The sequence below is a fragment of the Rhinolophus sinicus genome, linkage group LG18 (assembly GCF_036562045.2).
Source record: "Rhinolophus sinicus isolate RSC01 linkage group LG18, ASM3656204v1, whole genome shotgun sequence".
Lineage (NCBI taxonomy): Eukaryota > Metazoa > Chordata > Mammalia > Chiroptera > Rhinolophidae > Rhinolophus > Rhinolophus sinicus.
Genome location: NC_133767.1, coordinates 3182825 through 3206491, shown reverse-complemented (window position 1 = coordinate 3206491; position 23667 = coordinate 3182825). Strand labels below are relative to the sequence as shown.

General features: G+C 48.3%; 1 long non-coding RNA gene across 2 annotated transcripts in view; it reads left to right on the top strand.

Annotated features, from left to right (window-relative positions):
• Window positions 1-23667, top strand: part of LOC141569507 (uncharacterized) — a 243230-nt gene that overhangs the window by 32495 nt on the left and 187068 nt on the right. For both annotated transcript variants that reach the window (XR_012493236.1, XR_012493235.1), the window contains one exon: window positions 10543-10612. This is a non-coding gene — a long non-coding RNA (uncharacterized LOC141569507). The remainder of the gene's footprint in view (window positions 1-10542; window positions 10613-23667) is intronic.

Below are 23667 nucleotides of genomic sequence, written 5' to 3'. Positions count from 1 at the left end.
CCTGGTTCTCAGGCCGTTGGGTTTGGGCAGGGTCTCAGAGAATCACCAGGGTGGGGCAAGAGCAGTGTTAGCCAGGTTGATGGCGACTCAGATTTGGTGATTGCCCGTGTCTGCAGACTGTGTGGGGGGAGGGCTCAACAAAGGAACAATGGCACCTGCTGGCACTTTAGTCCCAGAGAGAGCCGCCTCTCCAGCCCTCGCCCTGAAACCAGACAATTTAGTTCCTCCCCATATGTCCCTTTTGGTGTTTTTCAAGCTGCTGTTCCTTCTCTGGCACTTAGGGCAAGTGTTTGTGAGCAAGTGAGTCTATGCACAGGCTCTTTAAGAGGATGCCTGGGTCTACAGAAGCCCTCTGTCTCACCTGGACTGAGTCTCTGCTGATTTTCACAGCCAGATGTGTTGGGACTTCTCTTCCCGGTGCTGGTGCTCTGGGCTGGGGAGCCTGGTGGGGCCTGGGATCTTTCACTGTTCAGTGGGATAGCCTTCCTGATTCTTAATTGCCACTCGTGGGTGTGGGACCAGCCCGTTCCGTGTCTCTTCCCCTCTTACCAGTCTTGATGTGGCTTCTGTATATCCTCCGTTATAGGACTTCTGTTCAGCTAGACTTCAGGCGGTTCTCAAGGGTGGTTGTCCTATAATTTAGTTGTAATTTTGATGTGGCCATGGGAGGAGGTGAGTACAGTGTTTACCTACTACGTCATCTTGACAGGAAGTCCCCCAATCATGCAGTTCTGATTGGTTGATATTACACATCCTGATTGGTTGTTCTGGAGCAGTTCTGATTGGATGGGGCAAGTCTCAGTGTATTGGTTGAAAGACGAAACCAGGAACTCCTTTCAAAGGAGCAGGGCGTAGTGCGGGAAGCTGAGTTCAGTGACTCTCACAGGTAGACACTCTCCTGCCTGCCAGCAGGTGGCTGCTAGACTCTTCTTAGTATTTATAAAATTTGGGCCCTTGATTAACCATGTGGAGTCCATCTCAGCAGGTAAATTCCTTCTTGGGTTCACATCCAGTGAATCTCTACTCTTGGGGTCCACACTGCTTTTGCAATACAATGGCATAACTAAGTAGTTGCGACAGAGACCATATGGTCCGCAAAGTAAAAAATATTTACTATGTAGACCTTTATAAAAATCTTTGCTGACTGGCTTGGACAATGTACATCTCAGCAGTGATAGCGTGCACCCAAATCTGGCGAGTACAGATTTTCCCCCGCCGTCGGAAAGTAGTCTTCTAATGATAAATCTCTTAAGCTGAAATGGCATAAAGCGAAGAAGCAATTACTATTGATTTATATGAAAAAAACTTGTGAGCATTCCCCAGACCTCCAAAATAATCTACCAAATCATAACAAATAACACCTAAAGCCTAAAATAACACCAACATATGGGAAAAACAGTGCTACTCTCACAACTTGGGGGTGCATGCTGCCAAAGTAGGATTTAAGTTGATTTAAGGAAAATAAAGGAAGGGATAATCTTGTACACTGGAGATTTGCATCTGCTTTGGTAAAAAGAACATGGTAATATTATAAGCTATTATTCAGTGCATTCCACTACCCCGGGAAATTCCTTATATCACTATCTTTCCCCACTTGGGCTTCCCCACCATTGCATCTTCACGCCCAGAGGAAGGCTGTTACAGCCAGAATGCACAGGTGGGGTTGGGGCTGGTAGGATCCATTTCAAGATGGTGCATTCACATGGCTGGCAAGTTGGTGCTGGCTTTTGGGGGGGTGCTCAGCCAGGGGTCTTGGTTCCTCTCCATGAGCCCCTCCATCCCTGGGATGCTTGCACTTTTTGATAGCATGGGGTCTGAGTTGCAAGAGCACGTGTCCCAAGAGGGAAAGGTGGAAATGCATGGCGTTTCAATGGTCTACCCTTGGAAGTCACATAACGTCTCTTCGCCTTACTCAATTGGTTGAGGCAGTCATGAAGTTCTCAGGTTCAAGGGAAGGAGGCATAGATCCCACCGCTCAATGGATCGAGTGTCCCGGTCACACTATGAAAAGAGACGTGGGATGAGAGACATCATTGCCACCATCTTTGGGAAAGCCAGTCTGCCACAAGTATTTTTCAGAAGGGGCCTTGTCTCCTTCCTCCTCCCACGCTGAGTCTCAAGGGGGAAGGGATTGAATAAACTCTAGGTGAGCTTAGGGGTCCCAGCAGAGAGGACCTGTCCAGCTTCGCAGAAGCTCCTCCACCACCCAGCTTGGAATGCTGAAGAGGCAGCTGTGCGTGTTATCTGAGCACGCTGGCCAGGGGCAGGCTCACTGAAGTCTCACCATCCCCAGCATCTCCCAGTGAGAAGAGAACACACTCCTCTGCACCGAAGGTCATCCAAGGTCAGCATGGTTGGGGCGCTGAGTCTTGCAACGTGAATGAGGGGCGTGGCCATCGCTGACTGGAGACCAGTAGGCATTACAACATCCCTGTGGTGTCAACAAGGAGTAAAGATGTCGATTAAAGACACAATGTATTCCTCAGTGGGTACCAAAGGCTCGACCAAGGGCCAGATCCCCAGCAATGCCATGATGCTACCATGTCAGGCCCCCAGAAATTAGACGCACCTCGAAGGAGAAGGCAGGAGGCAACAGACCATGACATAACCACGGAAACCTTGAATTTGCCGAGTTCTTCCTGAGTTGTCCAAGTTTATCCTCAGTTGAATAGGATTAGACTTACTGCACCCAGAGAAAGCAGGGGATCTGGAAAATAATAAAATTCAGTTTCAAGAAAATAAGAGAGGTTATATTTTTGCTCACCTGGGTTTGCGGCTATTCAATGTTACAGCAGCTGCCAGGAGAGATGCATGGGCTACAAAAAGGCAGGACAGAGCCAAACAATTTGGAAGGGGGGAGGTCAGGGCTTGGTGGTGAGCGAGTCAGTAAGGGGTCCAGACAGAGCGTCTTTTGGAATACCCGCTATTGATGTGAGGTGCCTGTCTCCACTGCACCTTTGTGGGATGAGGGGTTGCCTGGGGACAAGCACCGTTTTAATCCTTCTTCTGAAACGCAAGACAGAGCCGCAAAATTGAACAAAAAATGATGGACATTTTTGCATCGCTGTCCAATTTGGCCAAAGCTCTATCAGCTCCACGAGCAAACAAGTATTTGGCAACTCTCGGCAGGTTTTTCCTCGGGTCTCATTAGTTCCCCAAATGGAACAGCTGCTGCCAGAGCAGTTTGCTCAATCCACCGCGTGAGTGCTCCCCGCCCGCCCGGCTCTCTCGGCTCTGGAGGAATTAATTTCATCGGTAGCAGAGCTCAGAGGTACCACGGAGATTTCTGTTGGCGGCCAAGGGGCCCCACACAGCCAAGCTAAACAGAGTGGGGAGGTGAGCCCTGTCGTCCCAGCTGATGGCTGGCATGCCAGGACCCCAGGGCTGGGCAGGGATGGGAGGAGACGGGACCCCAACCCCAGCCTGAGGGTGGGAGGGGCCTGCAGAGGGGGAGGCAGTGCTCGGAGCTCCGCCTGTTTTCTGCGCCCTGCGTACAGCTGTCCTGGCACCTGTGGCCGTGCTTCTCAGTCTTGAACGTGGGGAGTTGGTTCAGAATGCAGGGCCTGGGCTGCTCGCAAGTGTAGCTTGAAACTGGCACTTTTTTGGGGGAAATTATTTTTTTTGTGTGGAAAACTACACATAAAATTTATCTGTGAAAATTAAATATCGTAGAGTTTGCCATTATAACCATTTTTACGTGTGCCGGCCTGTGGCATTAAGTACATTTACATTGTTGTGCAACCAACACCATCCTCTCCAGAACGTTTTCATCTTCCCCACCTGAAACTCCGTCCCCGTTAAACACTACGTCCCCACCTCTCCCCTCCCCCCAGCCCCTGTAAACCACCAGAGCTTTCTGTCTCCATGAATTTATCTTACTCTAGGTACCTCATGTAAGTGGCCTCATACAATACGTGTCCCTTTGTGTCTGACGTACTTCACGTAGCGTAATGTTTTCATGGTTCATAGAGATTGTAGCATGTGTCAGAATGCCCTTTTTGTGGCTGAATAATATTCCATTGTGTGGACAGATCACATGTGGACGTGTGGGTTCCTGCCATCTTTTGGCTGCTGTGAGTAATGTTATTACAAACGTGGGTGCGGTTCTCAGACCTCACTCTTTGTGGCCGGGGTCCCATGATTAAGGTCCTAGGCTCTGGATTGAGACCCCCTGGGTTTACATCTTAGACCTGCCTTTTCCCACCTCGGGCATATCATTTAACCTCACTGGTCTGTCTCCTGCATTGGAAAATGGAGATAATAATGGGACACCCCTCAGAGAGGTGAGGTGAGTCATGAGTGAGAGGATACATGGTAACGGCTTAGCACACAATGCCTGGCATGTGTTAGGTTGAACTAAATGAAACTGCCACTTTTATAGATGAGAACTAGTCAAACACCAGCAATTTCATATGGTTCAACCTAGTATTATAATAAACACTTAGAATGTGTTTTTTTGTGTGATTATTATTATATAACGATAACGTTAGCCTTCATTTCCAAAACGTAGTTGCTCATCGCTTTCATATGGGCTGTATCCAGGGGGCTCCAGCAGTGAAAAGTCACCATCCCTTTATTTCTGTCCCCACCCATCCGACCGCATCCAGCAGTCACAGCTGCCACCTCGGCCTTATCTTTTGCAGCGTGCCCCTTTCCTCAAGCCTGCCAGGGCGAGAAACAGCCTGTGAGTGTCAGGTGACGTTCTCTGCAGTTTCCTGCCTAGATGTAATGTTTTCATTTGTGTGTGTCTTGCCCTGACCAATGTACCGTTTCACTAGTGACCCGATTGTACAGGGCTCAGCCGCCTTTGGGGACTAACAAGGGGCTTATTTACTGGGACAGATGGCTTTTGCTGGCTCATGGTGTTACTTGCACGGCACAGGCCCCCAGTGGGCCTTTTCCAGACTTTCCTTAGCTTAGAAATCGCTAACAGGTGGTCCAAGAGTTGGACTTAACATCTAGACGTAATTTGTGTGGCTTGCACAGTGTTAAAACTACTACCGATTAATTGCAGGTGTTTAAAATGGAGAGATTTCACACGCATACAAATCCCCCTTTTCCAAGTTCCTGGAAAATTGGAGATCTGGTCACATTGGGGTTCCATTTACACATGACAACAATGGATGGGGGTTGAGTAGGGCTGTCCCCTTTAGGTGGTGACTGCATTCTTAAATTCATCCTTCCCACTTGTCCCCCAGCCCAGTTTCCTCATTTACCATCCCCCACGCCCTGAGTCCTGGCAGGCATGTGAATTTGGGCGCCTACACCCCAACCTTCCCCTGTTCAGCTAAGAGTCGTCAAGCAGAAAACCTCCCTGTATCTAATCAGCAAAGATGGGTGGCGACTTCTTGTCCACAGAAATGAGCTAATGAACTGCCCATCAATAAAACTGTAACACAATAATCCAGAGTGGTCCCAGCCACCAGGACAGGAAGGTTAGATACACAGGAGTAGGCTCGGGGACCATCAAATTCAATAAATATGAATTTTATATCAGCAAGCTTTTGCCGCCAGCTCATTAAACAGCAGTAATAAGTATGGGGCTGAAGACCACTTAACACAGTGCAGCCAGAAGGAGGGTTGATGAGGAACCTGGCAAGGGCCTCACTGGGGGAGTCGATACAGGCAACGAACGAGAGGGCATTCATCACAGCTACTGGGGAGGCCTGAGAAGCCCCTCCATGCACAGATGGAGGCCCAGGTGGGGGAAGGGGGTGGGGGGCAAGGCACAGAGTGTGGCATGATGCTTTTAAGCCAGGGCAGTTTGCCAATGGTCCTGGTGAGCGTAAGGGGCTCCTAGCCCCCCTTCAGGAATGCTGTGTTTCCCCATCCCAGCACAGGGCTGCTGCAGACAGCTGGACAGCTGCACAACCACAGGGGTGCCATTCCCTGTGTGTCTGTGTCACGGTGGTCCCTGAACTTGCGCAGTGCACAGCCTGCACAGCTGTACACGCAGCCTGGTTCCTGCACCTCCAAGTTTCACTCATCCTTCCGGGTAGATAGAGTTCAAATGCTACGGGCTTCCAGAAGTCTCTCCCTAGCCCTCCTCTGAACTGTCTCTGCCCTTTGCTGTCTCAGTTTTGGGGCATTTACCATTCCTGCAGAGAGAGCTTCCTTGACCAGCCCCCTGCCCCTCAAACTAAATGTGTTTCCTCTTGCTCTTCTCTCATGACATCATGTTCTTTTCCTTTGTGGCATTTATCCCAAATTGTAATTAAATATTTATCTGTGCAGTTATTGCTTCACATCCCTTTCTGCAGCTGAGCTGTAACTTGCCTAAGACCAAGGGACTAAGCCTTGATTTGTTTATCGCTATTGTCTCGCCCACTAGCACATAGTAGGTGTGCAAGAAATATTTAATGACTGAAAGAAAGTGCACACATACCGCTTCACTTACTACTCCACAGGCTAGGAAATGCCACGGGCTGATCTTGTCCGTGTTTAGGCCCCTCCCTGAATACTTAGCAAAGGCCCTGCACACAGTAGGTCCTCAATGAATGTTTACTCGAGGAATTATAGGAGCTCCTATGATCAGAGTGACTAAATTTGTTCCAGCTTTTCCCAAAGCAAACATCCCTTCCTGGGTCTATACCATGTCTGCTACTCCTCTGTCTTCAACGTTTTGTCTGAAAGATTTGAGTATGTAGTGGACAAACATGGGTTCCAATCTTCCTCAGATCAATACCTGCCTAACTCAGGGGTTTACACACTACAGCCCAGGGGTCACATCCCGCCCATGGACTGTTCTGTACATAAAATTTTCTTGGGACATGGCCAAGGTCATTTGTTTATGTATGGCAGCTTTTGTGCTACAGAATCCAGTAGTCGTAACAGAGATTGTATGTGTGGTCATGACTCTAAAATATCCTTTGACAGAAAAACCTTCCTGTCCCCTGCTCTGGCTCAATAGCCTTGAACAAATCACTTAACCTTTCTGACTCTCATATTTCTCATTTGTAAAAGGGCTCGTTATACCTACTTCATAAGGTAGTTATGAAGTTTCACAGAGAGTAAGGTGCTCTATAAATGCTTGTTTTCTCTCTCTTTCGTAAACAGAATTCTGGTCCTTCTGAATTTCAACAGAATGCCTATTTTTAGTCACTCATTCAACATTTATTGAGCACCAACTCTGTGCTAACTATTTTGTTAGGTACCCAGGATTCAGTGGTGAATAGCACACAAACTGTCCTCAAGGATCTCCTGGTTTATAAGGGGAGGCAATAAATAGGTAACCCAAGCGCAGTTCGATCAGTGGCTGGGAGAACAGGAAGTCCTGGGGACCGGGATCCCGCAGCGGGCAGCTAATCGAGTCTCCACAGGCCGTGGAGGTGTCCTGGGGGAAATGACATTGAAGCTGAAACTAGAAGGAGGAAGGATGAGGCAGGGGACAGGACCTTGTACCTCCCTGGAGCACAGGATGGTGGGGTATCCCTGAGTACCTGCAGCAGTCCTGCTAGAGGTGAGGGTGCAGAGGGAGAGGGTGAGCCATGAGGCTGGGCAGGAAAGCAGGGGTTTGCCTGGGAGGGCTTGAAGGGGCGTCTTGGTCCAGGTCTATCCCCAGGAATGTGGGTGCTGGGTGTGGCTTGGGCTGGTGCTAGGGGACAGGGTGTTGGAACCCCTGGCTCCTGGGGAGGACCAGTGATGGACACGTGCTTTTAATTTAGCCCTCAGTGTTACCAACACAGAGGCCTTCAGGGACAGCTGAAGAATCAATCCCGATGAGGAATGGCCAGGTGACCAAGCACTGTGTGTGGGGGGACAGCACCCCTAGTGCAACCACCTGGATCCAGCTGTGTTGCCATGGCAAAATCTAGAAATCTGCATTTCAATAGTGATAGCTCACCTTTACTGAGTAGTGGCTATGCCAGATGTTCTTCTGTAAGCTTTCCTTCAGTTTAATAATCTCACGTAGCTGTGAGGCGTGGAGTAGTGTTACCCCGCCTGGCAGGTGAGGAAACTGAGATCTCTGGGGCCCCGACTGGATGCTTTTTAAAAACATGGTGAGGTGTCAGGGCAGGGAGACTAAACAGCCAGCCAAAGAGTCGAGGCTGCCAGCTTTAGAGCTCTGATTAAGGGGACAGAAGTGAACTTCATAAATGTAAAATGATGATGGATTTAACACTGCGGCTCATGAATATAAAATAGGTCTCTTTCAAGAGCTGCCGTGTCCTTCATGGATGAAGATGTACGAGGCTTTGGGGAAGAATGCCTGTGATGTGGCTGTCAAACGTCGGTGCGCGTCTCTTTCTGGGTATTTGTTTAAAAGGCAGGCTTCTGATCACGGGGAGAGCATGTGATTCAAAGACCAGGGGCAGGGCCCGGGAATATGCATTCTAACATATTTAATGCAGCCGTCGTTCAGTTCTGCTGTGGATGAATCCAGGACCAGCTTTCAAGAAGTAGTATAATGTGGGGGATCAGGAAAGGTCTGATCCAGCCTCCAAGGGAGTGTTGAAGAGGATGAGATGCTTCCTGTGTCTTTGGGCATCAACTTGGGGGAAAGAACTCTACATTTGAGTTCAGGAATAATGACCACGCCACGTCTCAGTCACTTGCTCCTCCCTGGGAAAGCCATCGACTCTCCCAAGCCTCAGTTTCCTCATCTGTAAAAGGGACATAATGTGACAAGGACCAGGTTCGTTAGCTTCTTAGCTGTGTAGTATTGAGAAAGTCCCAGAAGCTTTCTGAGCCTCAGTTTTCTCCTCCATAAAAACGGTCAATAATAATAGGGAAGACATTATATGACTGTTGGGTAAGAAAAAAAATTAAGAAAAAAGACTATTGGGGAAAATAAATGGGAAGGGAAATGGGCAAGTAATTAGGAGACTGTTGATAAATGTCTCTTCTCTGCTCCGTCCTACCTTTATTGGTCCAGTTAATTGCTGCTTCTGGCTGAATTTATTGCTTTGAAAGTAGAGGCTTGTTCACAGTAGGCATTTAGCTCAGATGGTTAAGGTGTAGAATTAATGAGGTCCCAACTGTGGTTTGATCCCCGAGGTGTTGGGGTGTTTCGTTGTTTCTATTTGGAAGCCCCCCCCCGGTGGGTTTTCTCACTCCAGCTGGCAGCCCCTGCCAGCCCAGGGACCTGGCAGGTCAGGGCAGATGAGGGAAGTGGCCATCCATCACCGTTACCAGCCAAACCCCTTCCCAGGACACAGGTTTCCCTCAGTCATCAACAGCAGCGTCCTTGAACCTGAAAACAGCCCGTTATTAGGAGTTTATTAATGGATGGCTCAGCAGGGCTGAAGAACTCTCTGGCTGCCTCGAAGGCCCAGCCAGACCAAGCTGGCAGCTGGCCGGGCCATCCCGGTGGGTGCCCAGGGAGCTTTGGAAACAGCCCCTGAGCCCCTTCCCCAGACTCTCAGGAGGACCTTTGTCAATCTGGAGGGGACTTTGGCGGGGGCGGGTGGGGGAACCTCCCCGTCTGCTTCTTCAGAGAAAGGTGACAGAGAGGAAAACATGTATATGGAGAAAATATCAGTTGTATTTTCCATAAAGCCTGGTTTGACGCCATCCCCTCCACCGGGGGGAGGGGGGGGAGCAGACTACCTGCTTTGTCTGCCCCACAGTACCTGAGCACCTGTACCCACCTGACTATTTCTTTATTGATGGCACTTGTTGGTTACGCAATGCTTAAAACATTATCCTTATAAAAAAATTGAAAATTGCAAATACAGTAGTGCCTCGGTTTTTGAACGTCTCCGTTGACAAACATTTCGGTTTACGAACGCCGTAACCCGGAAGTAAATGCTTCGGTTTCGAACACGCCTCGGAAGTAGAACACGTCACACGGCTTCCGGAGGCCCAGCTGGCGGCTGTTCTCCAACGTTTCAGAACTCGAACGGTCTTCCGGAGCGGATTACGTTCGGAAACCGAGGTACCACTGTAGGTCTAAGACTTCTTTGTCCTTGATTCTCATCCCAGTACCCTCCCCAAGGTAAACATTGTTTTGTAGTTGTGGGGGCAGAGCCCCAGAAAGAAGTTTCCAGGCTCTCGGCCTCACATAGACAGGTGCTGGCTCAGGTAGTAAATGGGCAACTGTGATTGCATGGCCGTCAGCTGTAACCAGTGAGCCATTGGCCACAATATAACTGCTGTGGCTACGCTAGGAGAAGGAGAAGAGAGAGAAAATGGGGGCTGGCGAGAAGATGGCGGCTGGGCTGGCAAGCGTGGATGGCGGTTTGCGGACAGTGTGGATCCAGCCTCCAGTGAGAGTATAGTGCCGCCAGAGAGAATATAGTGGTATGACTCCCCTACCTATGGCTCCGTGGGTGTTCCTTTTTGGCCTCACCATATCCTGCGTTCTTGTATGGGGAGCGGGAGCAGAGACCCCGCCGGACGCCCTGCATGACAGTAGTTTTTCTTTTTATCTTTCCAGACCCGTAATAGCACTAATCATAACCATCGTACGGTATTGGTATTGATAACAGTGAATACCCACTGAGCTCTGACTATGTACCAGCCGTATATTAGCAGCTCATTTAATTCACGACAATCCTGTGATACAATCTGTATCCTCATTTTACAATTCCCACTTTACAGGTGAGGAAACTGAGACTCCAAGGATTTCAGAAATGCAGCGTCGCACGACTAGTGAACGGCATAACTAGAGGTGAGTCCCGGAAGTCTGAGTCCAGAGTCTTGCCCTAACCCTGACGTTGTGTTGTTCTCTGCATGTATATATGTGCAGTGAAGATAAATGCAGTGTGTGTGTGTGTGTGTGTGTGTGTGTGTGTGCATGCATGCATGTGTGCGCAGAGTAGAATGCTTTTTAAACATCCATGATATATCAAATAGTACTTTCTGATACTGCTTTTTTTTTTAATTTCAATTTTAACCAGCAGTGTGTCATGGAATTTTTGCCGTGTCAATAGATACAGACTTGCTTCAATATTTTTAATGGCTGTAAAGTACTTGGTGGACTTCATGGATGGCAAATCTCATGGGGGGTTGGTTTTCTTTTTTCGTCCTTCCCCTGTTGGGGGACACATTTAGGTTTTTCCTTTCTCCTTTATTTTAGACTATTTACCTTTCAGTGTTAATTAAAGGGTGCATTCTTAAACACTTAGGAGTCTTGTTTTGACAAAGGATACTGCCATGTGTATTGACTCTGCATTCGTGAGCGTGTTTCTCGTGGGCTGTGTAACCTGCTGTCATCACATGCGTGTCTCCTGCAGACTACGCCCTCGCTCCTTCTGCATGCTCAGTCCTAGCACTGTGCCTGGCAAGTCGTAGGGGCTCAGTGAATGTTTGAGTGAATCAGCGATTACATGACATACTCATTATCTGTTGCTGCTTAAAACAATACTGCACAACTCAGAAGAACACACCTTTATCGCACAGGTTCAGTGGGTCAGGAATTCAGGAGGAGCTCAGTGGGGTCTTGGGGCTCAGGGTGCCTCCCAGGCTGCAATCAAGGTGTCAGTGGGGGCTTCGGCCATCTCAGGGCTCAACTGGGGACGGATCTGCTTTCAGACTCATGTGCTTGTTGGCAGGATGTAATTCCTCGTGGCTGTTACAGTGAAGGCCACAGCTCCTCTTTTGTCTAATGTCATCGGGGCCTCTCCAACATGCCAGTTTGCCTTATGAAAATGTGCAAGCTGGGAAATAAGAGAGAGTCTGAGAGCAAAACCGGAGTCACGGTCTTTTGTAACCTAATCATGGAAATGACATCCCTTCACTTTAAAAAATTTTTTTTTAAATTGGGGAATATTGGGGAACAGTGTGTTCTTTCAGGGCCCCTCAGCTCCAAGTCGTTGTCCTTCAATCTGGCTGTGGAGGGCGCAGCTCAGCTCCAAGTCCCGTCACCGTTTTCAATCTAGTTGCAGGGGGTGCAGCCCCCATCCCATGCAGGAATTGAACTGGCAACCTTGTTGTTGAGAGCTCGCACTCTGACCAACTGAGCCGGCTGGCTGCCCCTCTGGCAGCTCAGCGGCAGCTCGTTGTCTTCAATCTAGTTGTGGAGGGTGCAGCTCACTGGCCCATGTGGGAATTTAATTGGCAACCCTGTTGTTCAGAGCTCACGCTCTGACCAACTGAGCCATCCGGCCACCAGGATATCCCTTCACTTTTGTGTGTTGTGTCTCATTGATTAGAAGCAAGTCACAGGTTCCATGCACATTCAAATTCAGAAAATGCAACGTCGCATGACTAGTGAATGGCATAACCAGAAGGGAGGACTTTACCTAAGGCTGTGAATACCAGAAAGTGTGTCATTGATGGTTTAAGTGACTTGCCTAAGATCACACAGCTAGCAAGCGGAAGAGCCAGGGTCTGAACCTAGGAATTATTCTGCGAGTTTAAACCTTAAAACAGGCCATTCAATCCTGAGGTTTGGCTTGACGTATTCTCAAATACAAAGGGTGCATGGTGGGAGGGTTACAAAGAGGCATCTTGGTGTGGTGGAAAGAGACAAAGATTTTGGAGCCAAGAGACTGAGGTTTGAGTCCTGGCTTTGCAACTTCTGGCGGTATGTATGACTTTGGGCATACATACCTTCAGGTATCTCCCTGACCCTCAGTCTTCTCATCTGTAAATGGGGTCATTGTGAGGACTCAAGGCACTAAGGAATGTATGGAAGTGTCACTCAGAATTTTTGGCACATCGCCTGCACCGCATGGATGCAGCAGCAGTTTTTAGGGGAACTGTCGAGCAGTGGTGGTGTTTATAAACACGGATTACACGCTTTTGAAGCTTCTCCAAAATCCAGTTGTTAATTGTGACTGGGGTGAGTCCGGGGCACTCCTCCTGAGGTGTCCTTTATGATGGCTCTTTTCTGTTTGTCGAGTTTGCACCCACAAACCCACTTGATTAAGAATTGACAGGGAAAAAAGTCGTAATTCAAGCACATGAAGGCTGTTCCGTTAGAGGAAATCTTGACAGCTGTGAAATTAGTGCATAAATGTGGTTGCCATGGTTAATCGTGAGTGAATAACTGGCCTCAGTGGGAAACTGTCAAGTCAGACAACAGATCTCAAGGGAATTTACCCACTGTGGGCTGAGGCCCGGGGCCCAGAAGGCGCACACCAGGTGGTGGGGCTTTAGGCAGATGGTTGCCCCTCGGTTCTTTGGATTTCGGACCAATTGAGAAATTAATAGGCACAGGAGCAAGACAGGGATACAAATATCAAGCCTGTTGCTGGCTAATCCAGTTGAAGAGTATAGCTGGGACGTGTGGACCTCACTCAGCCATTTTAATACTCCTGTGGACTAGAACCTGAGGCCTTTTTATGGGGATTGCTGAGAATGAGGAAGGAGGGGAGGAAGAAAGGGGGGGGAGGGGGAAGGGAGGGAAAAGGGGAGGAGCAGGGAGTCAGAGACGCCAAAAAGAACAGTGGGCCAATGGAATGCAGACTCTTGTCAACTTACCAATCAGATGGTTACTCCGCCTCTCGCGTGGGAAGTGGGAGGAAAGGTAAAGGCTTATTCAGTTAATAGTGGTGGAGGCCCTTATTTTAGGAGCCAGCCTGGACAGTGGGTCAAGGACTCTGGTTCCTGACTTCCATCAAAGAATATGATTGTCATAAATATTTACTGAATTTTTACTGTACGTCTGGCTTTGCGCCAAGCCCTTGAAATGCGTTCTCCCGACTAGTCCACAAAACAATCTTTTGAGAGAGACGACAATTAGCCCTATTGTACAAATGAGGGAACTGGGGCTGTGATACCTTGTGGACAATCCAAGGTCCCATAGTAAGTAAAGGTCAGGCTGAGATTTAAACCTAGATCTGCCCGTTCTCAAACCCTGTGTTTTTTAAATGCCTGTTTGTTAAAAAGTGATCCCTGTTCTTCCTGATTCAGAATCATCGCGGATGTGTTTTCACAGTGCAGATTTCCAGCACATCTGCCTCACACCCCACTGACTCAGGAGAGTTGGGAATGGGCACAGGGATTTTAACTAATGACACAGGCTGAATCTAATGCATACCAACGTTTGAGACTGATGGCCCTGAAAGGATAGATTTCCAATTCGGCTTTTGCTAATTTACCTTTGGGACAAGAAAATGGCACTTGTTTGCAAACAGGATGTTTTCTTACTGATTTTTACTAATTTATTGAATCTGGCAGCTTTTTGGGGGCCAGAGAAGCTGTGCCTCTCTCGTCTGGGGTATTCGTTCTCCTGCAACCATCTGGATGTCACTCCGAGTACAATTTTCCTTAAAGTCTTCAATTTAGAGGTTTTTTTCCTTTTGCCCAGTGGCGACCCCTATACCAAGAGGTCAACACAGGGAGCATTGCCTTCTGAAAAGCCGGTCTGATCCCCCCATTGCTTTTCAGGACATGGTCATTTACATAGACTGGCCTAGCCTCTTACAGGTATTTGCATACATCTGCATAGATTTGCATTCATTGGGGGCTATGCTTGGATTTTTCCTATTCATTTGGATCCATGCGTGAGTGTGCTCTCTGTATATTAGTTTCCTACCCTCCCATCCTCTGATTTAGACCTAAATTAACTCTGATTTCAAAGTTTTTTTTTTTTTTTTTTTTAATTTTTAAAAATTTTCCCCATGGGGCTTTGGGAACCTGACCTGGTTGCTGGGACAAATGGAGTTTCGTTTATTGGCCAACGGGAGGAAGTGTAGAGTGGTGGTTAACAGCACGGACTCTTCCGATAGGTAGCTCTGGCTCTCCATCCTGGTTTACCCACTTCTTAGCTATGTAGCACTGAATAAATCACTTAGCTGCCTCCAAACCTTCGTTTCCTCAACTATAAATGGGAACAATAATAGTCCCTACCTAATAGTGTTGCGAGGATGAATGCACATAAAGCATTTGCCTGGCATATGGCTCAGAAAATGGTAGCAATTTGTACGCGATCGTTCTCTTGTGTTAATAAAGATGATGACGATGATGGTGGTGATGATGATGGTGACTGAGCAAGCATGAGGCCACCCACGCTGTGACTCTCTTAATCCCAGAAGACAAACATCCAGTGAAGAAAGGAAAGACTCAGTGGTAGTGTGGTTTAAAAAATATATCCACAAATTGTCTGCTACTCTTCCCCACAGGACACGGAGTGTAAGCCCTCTTCCCTGGAGTGTTAGCTGGTCGTAGTGCCTAACTTCTGATGAACAGAACATGACAGAAGTGATAGCATGTCACTTCCAAGATTGGGTTATAAAAGACAGCTTCTCTCAGATTCACGTGCGTTCTTTCTCCTGGATCACCCACTTTGGGGGACGCCAGGCTGTGAGCAGCCCTATGGCCAAGAGACATGTCATTGAACTTGAAAGTGGGTTGTGTCTTGCAGTGACAAGCAATGGCTTGACTGCCATCTCATGTGAGACCTTGAACCAGAACCACAGAGCTAATCTTCTCCATATTCCTGACCCTCACCAAGTGTGAAATAATGAATGTTTGCTGTTTAGAGCAGCTAAGTTTGGGGGTAATTTGTTACACACCGTAGATAACTAAAACAGTTGGGAAGAGGGTATTCCAGTTGGGGGTGCCCATTCTGGGATCGTAGGGGTTATTCCCCTTGGTCTGGACGCTGAATGCTCGGGGTGGTGCCAGGACAAGTTTGTGCAGAGGTGCACTGAGGCATAACTAGAATAATGGTGAATTTTAACTTGACTGCCACACACGACTAATGCCTTTACTTGCATATTTGATTCTAGATTTTGAATAACTTAAAAGATCATAGGTAAGTAATACATGAGTGCAATTTGCAACAGCTATGAAGGAAGGTACATTAGTAAAAATATTCAGTAGAGGCTGAAGCACAGGTGGGATAGGCTGTGTCCCAGGACTGGTTGGAAATCCGCTCCTTTCTTTCCGATTCATAAAGCATAGGGGATGTTGTCCATCCATTTATGGATATTTACTGAGAATCTACTAGAAGCACTTGATTCTGGTAGGCCCTGGGAAGTTTATAGTGAATAAGACAGTCTTGCTTTGACAGAGAATACAGTCTAGTGGAAAAATCTGGAGGCAGCCGGCAATTAAACAAGCAAAAGTAATAGTGTGTTCAAAATTATGATAGATGTATTCATTAGAATGTCTTTTAGCTGTAATGGCAGAAAATCTTGATTAAAGCTTGCTCAGGAATAACCTATTTAATCACAGAGCTGGAAGTTCACATGTAGGGTGGATGCTTAAGCAGGGAATGATCAGTAGCTCAGTGATGTCAGGAGGACCCAGGTTCTTTCCATCTCTCTACTCTGCGCTCCTCGTGGTTCTCTCTGTAGGTGTAAGATGGATTCTGGTGGCAGCTGAGTCTCCATGCCTCATCATTCCCAGGTAGCAGGAGAGATGTTGAAACCTCCCTACTCTGCCTAGACTGTATCCCTTTCCTTTAATCTGATTGGCCAGTTTAGATCATGTGATCTTTCCTGAGCCAGTAACAGTTGCTAGGGGCATGCGTTATTCTGATTGGTTAAGACCAATTAGGCATTACATCCTGGAACTGGGGATAGGCTACTATTGCCCTATAACTTGTGGGACGTTTATAGCACCACAAGATGGAATGAGCCAGGAACTTTGAGTGTTACCATAGTGCTGACATTGCATCTTGCTCTAATTTACAAGAAATAAGCAATTCACAAAATTCTGTACTTAACAGCAAGTACAATTTCTTAACAATAAGTTATTTGCTGTACATTTCACCATGATCTTGAATTTACCACTTTAGGGTAAATGGCCCGACTTCCAACTACCAGCATTTTTTTAAAAAAAGCTGGGCCCAGTTTATTACTATCTTGTCAGCTTGAAGTCCTAGTGAATTAATGCCTGACCCTCAGCGTCTTCCACTCAACTGCCAGGAATCTGTACCTAAATATCCCAGCATCCCTGGGCCTTGGGGAGAATAATTCAGGCAAGTGTTTTCCATGGGTTTTCAGAATTTTCCCAAATGGGAGTAAGCCCCAGTTGCCCACATTGGTAACTTGCATAATAATTCGCCCTTTATTGGCTGTCTTCCCTTCCCTTTCTCATTTCCACTCCTCTACTGGTGTTTCCCGGGATCAAGTAAATGCGCATTTAAATCCTTGAGTCAGGATCTGCTTTCAGGGGAACCCAAGCTAAGTCAGTCATTGTGCAGAGGCTTCTAGTTGGCTCCCCAATACCTGTTACCCCCTACTCCCTTTCCTTACTGTCAGAACCAACTCTCAGGGCAACTATAAGAACACATTTTCGTTTCCTTTGCAGATAAAGGTGGCCAGTGACATGTAACCAGATATCGTTGGGAGGAATTTGTGGGGAAAATCTTTAAATGGATTGACTCAGATGGGAGGCTTCTTTTTTCCTTTTCTCCACTTCCTCTTTCTCTCTGCCTGGAATGCAGGTGTGATAGCTGGAACTGCAGCAGGCATCGGGCAGACATGAGGTAATAATGAGGATGGATGCCACATGCTAAACATGGCTAATGAAAGAAGGACACTGATAACGCGAACTTATTTTACATGGGAGAAAAATATTTCCCTAATTGATTAAGCCACTGTGTTATGACTCTCTTACTGCAGTTGGACACAGTTTAGTAGTATTTCCCCCTTTGCTGCACAAGTGACAGGCATTAATCATAGAACATACAGATAAAAAGAAGAGAGTTAAAATCCCTGGTGGGAGCCTGTGCTGCACCCGTCAGATGCCCCTTGGAGGAAGCACTTGCTGCCCAGATGCAGCCCAGCCATTGGCATACCTTCTGCTGTCGGCGCTTCAGGAATTGCCTCAGTTGCAGACAGCTGCCTCATCTGATGTTACACCCTTTACACAGTGGCCCACATCCAATGACCGATGGACATGATGAGACAGAAAGGTCTGGCTACCGTGGCCCAACGTGGGGCACTCCAAGAGCTGTCCTAGATTGAGGGCTCCCTGCATCGAAGCTCAAGCTGTCCCCCTGCCCACTTCCTGCTTCCTGTCTGTCCCTTCCATAGCTACTAGTCCCAAGGGCCATCCTCAGTAGACATGCTCTGTGGTAAACTCCATCTCGGGCTGCTGCCTGGGGACTGTCACCTCATCAATGTCATTCTCAGGAGATAACCACTGTGCACGTTTTGGCACCCATCAAGGCGGGGCTTTAAAACTCTCCCCCTTTCTACAAGTAATGCATTTTGTTTTGTTTTTACAAAACCAGGGTCACACTGCACCAATGCTTTCTGTTTCATACATTGCTGTGTGGGGGTTAGGCGAGCAGACACTAAAGATAAATGACCTAGGTTCAAATCCCAGCTCCCCCTCTGCCTGCGATCCTCGTCTTAGACGCGTTATGTAATCTCTCTGAGCCTCAGTTTCTCCTCTGTAAAGCGATGGACAATCATAGGACCCTCCAGCTAAGGTTGTTTTGGGGATTCAACGCGTCGGGACCTGTGAAGCGCCTAAGACACTCGCACAGAGTAGTAAATGCCCAGTTAACTATTACCTGCTATTAGGATTCCTGACCGGGTGTTCTCAGTATATTCTTACATTTTCCCATGGTGCCTCACAGTCTTTGCTTTCATCATATTTCACGGCTTCACAGTGTTCTATTGTAAGAGTGTACCATAGATTCATTAACCAGTCCACTCTCATGGAAGGGTATTCTTGGCAGAGGGGCCGGCCAGGAGGCAAGGCCAGGAGGCAAGGCCAGGTGGCAAGCGAAAGTGTGGGCCTGAAACTGATTCAGTGTGGGGGAAATTGACAGGGAGAGCAGAATCACACCCCGAGAGCCTCTGGCCGAGGTGTGGGCTTTTACCCAGTGGTTGGTGGCTGCCAGTGAGCAACGGCTCTGTAGTGATGGAGTCGCAGACATTGTGACAGCTGGGTCCAGGGCAGGTATTTATAAGGAAGAGAAGTCTTCTTGGTGCTACATTAGAGATCAGGCTGGACCCGGTCCCCGAGGCGTTTGCGCTGGAGAAAGAGTCAGGGCGGGAGGATGATATGCTGTCTGCCCCGCATTTGCCTCCAGAGAGCCTGGTGTTGTCTGACCTCCTAATGAAAACCTCTCATCCTGAGCGGTCAGGATGCTGCAAGCTCCCTTTGCCTGAGCACGCTCCTCCAATGGCTTTCTCGGAGCAGGCAAACCAACCGCCATTAGCTGTTGTGGGCAGAGTCAGCTCGCTTGCGGTGAGAGATCGTTAGCATGGCCGAGGAACTCAATCGCTGGGCCACAGGGAAGGCAGGCTGGTCGGGTGGGACGAGGCGTCCCTGGCTCCCTCTGCACTTTTGGAAACCAATGAGCACACAACGTTCTTCAGCTCCCTCTTGGATGAAAGAAAACACGCTCTTGGTGGAGGCTGTTTTGGAGTCTGAATTTGAACAAGAAGTCATAGGGGGATGAGAAAGAGAGTTGGCATTCTGCCCCCGTACTGCAGATTTATTTCCCCTCCTGTTCTTCCCCACAAGGTCCTTTGCCCCTAATAACCACCTCATCTTCCCTCTTCTCTCCCTGCACAAACTCCTGGGCCTGATCCTCATTTATGGAATCAGAATCGCAAGGGTGTGGGGTCTGAGAACATGAACTTGAACAAGTGTCGCTAATAATTCTGATGCACAGGAAAGTTTCAGAGCCATAGCGCTATGAGATGTAGTCCTAGCTTCTGGGTTTAGGGTCCTGGGCCCTTTTGCTACAGTTAAAAAGCCCTGAAGGTTGCCAGAGGGGATGGGGGTTGCGAAGCTGGGTGAAAAAGGGGAAGGGATTAAGAAATACAAATTGGCAGTTACAAAATAGTCACGAGGATGTAAAGTACAGCACAGGGAATAGAGTCAATAATGTTGCAGCAGCTATGTATAGTGCCAGGTGGGGACTAGACTACTCGGGAGGATCACTGCATAAATCATATAAGTGTCTAACCATTATGCTGTACTCCTGAAACTATTATAAAATAATATTGAAGGTCAACTGTAACTGAAAAAAACTAAAGTAATTAAAAAAAAAAAGCCAGGCCTTGAATTACAAGTTGCCTGAGTTAGAATCACAGCCCAGGAGCTTTCTAACTTTATGACTTGGGCAAGTCATCTTACCACTGTAAGCCTCGGTTTACTCATCAGTAAAATGGGGCTAATGTTAGTATTTATGTCATTGGGTAATAATCAAAATTCATTCACTTATTCATTCACTCATGCATTCATTCACTTGACAAATATTCATTGAGCATTTACTATGTGCTGAGAACTCTTCTAGGAATTGGGACACACACACACACACACACACACACACACACACACACACACAGCCTGCTTGCCCTCCTTGAGCTTATGTTCTAGTGAAGGAATTGGCACACTTTTTCAATAAAGGACCAGATAGTAAATATTTTAGGCTTTCTGGGCCACAGATCGCTTCTATCACATGTTTTTCTTTGTTTTTCCTAAAACCCTTTAACAATGTGAAAATCATTCTTATTTCATGGGCCATACAAAGCCAAGCCACAAACTGGATTTGGCTGGACCCCTGCTGTAGTGGATTCAATGAAATAACAGCTGTAAAGTATTTTAGCAGGCACAGTGAGGACGTCAAGTATGGAGCACAGCTCCTGGATGGCAGTCCCGGCTCAGTGACTCGTTAGCTGTTTTACTTGCCGTTGTCAACCGCCAATGCTACTGCCTTGTGCTGTGTGCCCCTGCCCTGGGCAGGTCCGGGGTGTTGGCTGCTCTGCCTTGCGGAAGTGAGCAAGCAGCTTTCTGCCTCCCCACAAGGTCAGCGGGTGGCTGCCGGCATCCATTCTGCCTGTCAGCCGCGGCCACGCCTGGCAGCCCCTGGCAGGCTGGCCGCTGGTCTCCTGCCTGGCCTCGCCAGGACACACTTCCGCCAGCGCCTCTGCCTCCCAGGGAAAATAGCCGGAACCAGCTGGGGTGACTCACAAGGCTACGGCCATGCGGCTTGGCTCTCTGCAGGTCCACAGGCCCTTGGCGCCCGCTGAGGGGGTGGTGGAAGGGATGGGCCGCTGCTCAAGATGCCCTCCTCTCACCAGGATGGGGCGACCCGAGGCCAAATCTTGGCTGCTGGAAGCTTTCTGGGCGTGGAGTGAAATGGTCCAAGGCTAAGTCAGGTCTCCCCACTGGGCAGTCAGCTATCAGCTCTCATTCTGGGGAAGAGCAGGGACTGAGTCTGCCTCAGGCATTTTCCGGAGCCCCTGAGCTCCTGGTCTCTCTGGATTGGCACGTCCTGCCCCTGATGCCACCCTGTGGTTTTTTATTACATGGCGTGAGCTGGCCCCAAGAAGACAAAGTCTCCAAGTGTAACTTGGATGGCTGCAGCAGCCTCCTAATCGGTCTCCTTGCTGCCCCCCATCAGTTCATCTTCCACCCCGACAGCCAGCATGCTCTTTGAAAAACACAACTCTGATCCTGACGTTCTTGCCTCACCAACCCTTCAATGGCTTCTCATAACTTTTAGGATAAGGGTCAGAGTCCTCCGCGAGGATGCGGAGCTGTCCGTGGTCCTGCCGCCCCGCCCTCCAGCTCCGTCTCCCTCACTGCACCCCGTTTCTGCTAAATGACATGCATTGGTTCCCAGAAATTCCACCGTCACAGCCCCAGGGCTTTGAGCGCGCGGCTCTCTTCTTGGAATTCCCGTTCCCTCCTTGTCAATTAGAACAAGCTTGTTCTTTTTCTTTTTTTTTTTCCAATGCCACTTAATTGTCACTTCTTTCTGGAGCCTTCCCCGATCTCTCTAATTGAGTCCTTTCTTCCCTCCTCTGAGGTCCCACTTACACTAACTTTAATCCTGTTTCCTGAGTCTAAGTGTTTTAAGAGCCTGAGTTTGAATTCCAGCTCAGTCTATTGCTAGCTGTGTGACCTGAGGTGAGTGAGTTACTTAACCTCTCTGAGCTTCAATCGCATCTGTAAAGTTGGGCTGATAATAGTACCTGCCTCATAGGGTGCTTCTGTTGTGAAGAATGGGTGAGATAATGCATGTTTGTGTCACCACACGATGAATTGCCCATAGTAGATGCTCATTAAATCCATCAACACCGGCTTTGGATGGCAGTGTGAGCTCTTCGAGGGCAGGGACCATGGTTTATTCACTTCTGGACCCCAGCCCCTGATGCAGTGCCTGGCTTGTAACCACTGTTAAATTAGCTTTTGTCTCAATGCGGTTGTGTGAAGGTCATAAAGAAAAGCAGCCCATCTGACGTATCAAAATGTATCTACCTAAGGCTGTTCCTTGCAGTCATTTGGAGAGTAAAACACTGCAGAACTGCTGAAAGCCTCGCAATAAATTATGGGACCTCTTTACTATAGAATACTTTGCAGTGACTGAAAACAATGAGGTCACCACATATGTGCTGACACAGAAAAATACCCCGGACATACTCTGTGAAAAAAATGCAAATTTACCTCAGCGGGTATAGTATGATACCGTGTGTGTGTGTGTGTGTGTGTGTGTGTGTGTGTGTATTTAAAGGATACTTGTGTGTAGAAAATGATTTGAGGGCCATATGGGAAACTGTGAACAGTGGTTATCCCTGGGGGGAGAGAGGAAAAAGAAGGACTTTCCTGCCTACTTTATTCGTGGATTTTTACTTGTACAACAGCAGAATGTAGGCTCTGCAAGGGCAGAGACTTACTCTCAGTGGTGTACCCATGTCTTCTGAGCTGGAACTGGAGCTGACTCAGGGTGAGCTCAATAAATGTTTGTCCAATGAGTGAACAAATATTTCCATTAGTTTCCTGGGCCTCTGCTCTGTGTCAGGTGTTGTCTGAACACTTTCGATGCACCATCCCATCCAGTCCTGCACATGTTACCACCTTGAAACTTACAGCTGAGGACATGGGTTCTCCATCGGATGGGATGTCAGAGCTGGACTTTGGGCCTGGCTCCCGCTTTTCAGAACCCTCTGCTCTCGGCACCATGCTATGTAGTCGGCCTCCCAGGGCATCGGGAAAACATCTGGACTCCTTTTTCCCCACCTGCAGCTCCTGAGGGTCCTGGAGAAGGGGGTTGATGGCAAACGTCCAGACTGCCCCCAGCTTTGCGTAGGAAGCTGCTTTTCCGGGGTGGGTGTAGCAGGTGGGAGGGGCCCCCAGGGGTCTGCCACGTCTGGTGGTGTCTCAGGTCCCAGAGCCCCCAAATCAGCACGCTGCCTGGGCCCTGCTGCCTGCACGACAGCCTGGCTGTCACGTAGCGCTGGACTGCAGGTGCTCTGGGCCAGACCCTCTTTCAGGGAGCAAATGCAATTAGGGCTGCACAGTCGGCAGACTTCATTTCCATCCCTGCCTTAGGAGAGGAATCAAAGGGCAGTGCATGAGGGCTGTGAGTGCCTGTGCGTGCAACTGTGCCTGTGTGCAACTGTGCGTGCGTGCAACTGTGCGTGTGCATGCATGCATGCCTTGGGTTAACCCCTGCAGGATTCACAGGGCACTGTTGGGAAGGGGGTAACTAATGCTTTTCATTTCTGCCAGTAGTTTTTGCCTCCTCCTTCGGTAATGATAGTTACATTTCTGGAGGACTTACCTGTATCAGGTACTACTGCGTCGAGTACTTATATGTGTAGTGTCACTTAAAACTCCTACTGCTCATGCTATCAGGTTAGTGTTCCTGTAAATCCGTGTTACGGATGAGAAAACAGACTCGCAGAGGCGAGTCCGCCCAGCTGGCAGTTGTCGGAGGGAGACAGGAATTAAACATGTCAGCCAGACTGCACTTACCTACCACATTGTACCACCATTTCAATAGGATTTGATAGCACTGCTCTATTTTAAAGCAGACTGAAAGGTCTCTCTTTGATTTGACATCCATTAATAGAG